At 46.3% G+C, this 1,833-nt stretch overlaps 1 pseudogene; it reads right to left on the minus strand.

Annotated features, from left to right (window-relative positions):
* Nucleotides 1–365: 365 nt before the first annotated feature.
* On the minus strand, nucleotides 366–1,376 carry LOC105548241 (annotated as a pseudogene).
* Between the last annotated feature and the right edge of the window lie 457 nt (nucleotides 1,377–1,833).

The raw sequence follows: 1,833 nt of genomic DNA on the forward strand, positions 1-1,833 counted from the left end.
TTCCTTATAAGGGAAATGAAACCCTGAAATCATGAAAACTTTTTATTTTTATTTTTACGTTTTATTTATTTATCTTTTTGAGACGGAGTTTTGCTCTTGTTGCCTAGGCTGGAGTGCAATGGTGTGATCTTAGCTCCCTGCAACCTCCGCCTCCCAGGTTCAAGCAATTCTCCTGCCTCAGCCTCCTGAGTAGCTGGATTATAGGCATGCGCCACCATGCCCGGCTAATTTTGTGATTTTAGTAGAGATGGAGTTTCTCCATGTTGGTCAGGCTGGTCTTGAACTCCCGACTTTGGGTGATCCGCCCACCTTGGCCTCCCAAAATGCTGGGATTACAGGTATAAAAAAGCTGTTTAATACACGTTTTACTTTTTCTCCTCTTTCTTTACATCACTCTTTTCCTTATCTTTATCTTTCTCCTTATCAACTTTTCTATCTTTTTGCTCTTTTCTTTTTCCTGCCTTTCTTTCTTGTCTCCGTCCTGGTTGGCAATCTTGTTGATGAGGTTGTGCAGAGCAACCACAGAATGGATCAGTGAGGCCAAGTACACTACCACCATCTGGTCCTTGGTCCTCAGGTAAAAGGCCTTAACAGGCTCCTGCAGGCTCATGTCTGGCAGCAGGCTGAAGATGTCCTGCAGCTCGTAGATGATCTGGTGGTGGATGGGCAGCTTGCCTGTGGCTACTTCTTCCAGGTAGCTCCTGATATCCAGAAGCCTGGAGTTCAGTCCCTTCAAACCATGGACCTGATTTGTGATCCGCTGGGACAGAGTGCCCACCGTCGTGTCTTTGATGTCTTGTAACAAGTGTTCAACTCCAACTTCCTCAGCTTACTCTGCTCCAATTTCACTGGTCACGTGTTCAAATGTTTTCAAGGTTGGAGTTCCATCATCATGGACTTCTTCCACTGAAACGTATGCTTCTGTGGGCAACTCTAGGTCCTTTGGATTCATGTCAATAATGACCAATACCGAGTTAGGATAGTATCTTTTCATGAGTTCATTGATGGTAATGTCATTCATGTGTATTTTAGGGCCTGTGTGGTACCAGCCAACTATTCTTTCTCTGGCATTGACTTTTCTTAAACATTCCATACACGTTTTCCAAATAATCATGGTCTAAAAACCACACAGAATTGTCTCTGTTATCTTCATCAAAAGGAACTGCACACTGTTTGATATATCAAGTACTTTCTTTTGCCAGGACCCCAAAAGCACACCAACAACTTGCTTCTGGTTTCCAGCCTTGCCGATTTGGTTGAAATGATCCACCACACTGAGCAGCACCAGGGGGTGGACCACCACCTTCTGCACCTTCACCAGCTCTGGCATCGAGACACACCCCGCCCAGGCCTGGCTCCCCGAGACCTGCAAACACCAGCAGTGGCAGCAATTTCCCTGGGGCTCCATCAGGCCCAGGCTCTTCCTCTTCCCTCAGGTTTACATTTCACTTTGCAAAGGTAACAGTGGCTTAAACAAACCAAAGTAATCTCTAGGTCTCCTACTACAGTTACTTTAATTTTATGGAGCAAGAGTTTAAATTATAGAGATTGGCCAGGCGCGGTGGCTCACGCCTATAATCCCAGCACTTTGGGAGGCCAAGGTGGTGGATCACCTGAGGTCGGGAGTTCGAGACCAGCCTGACCAACATGGAGAAACCCCATCTCTACTAAAAATACAAAAAATTGGCCGGGTATGGTGGCACATGCCTGTAATTCCAGCTACTGGGGAGGCTGAGGTAGGAGAATCGCTTGAAGCTGGGAGGCAGAGGTTGCAGTAAGAGTGCCACTGCACTCCAGCCTGGGCAACAAGAGCAAAACTCTGTCTTTTAAAAA

Source organism: Mandrillus leucophaeus, unplaced genomic scaffold (genome assembly GCF_000951045.1).
Source record: "Mandrillus leucophaeus isolate KB7577 unplaced genomic scaffold, Mleu.le_1.0 Scaffold404, whole genome shotgun sequence".
Taxonomy (NCBI): Eukaryota; Metazoa; Chordata; class Mammalia; order Primates; family Cercopithecidae; genus Mandrillus; species Mandrillus leucophaeus.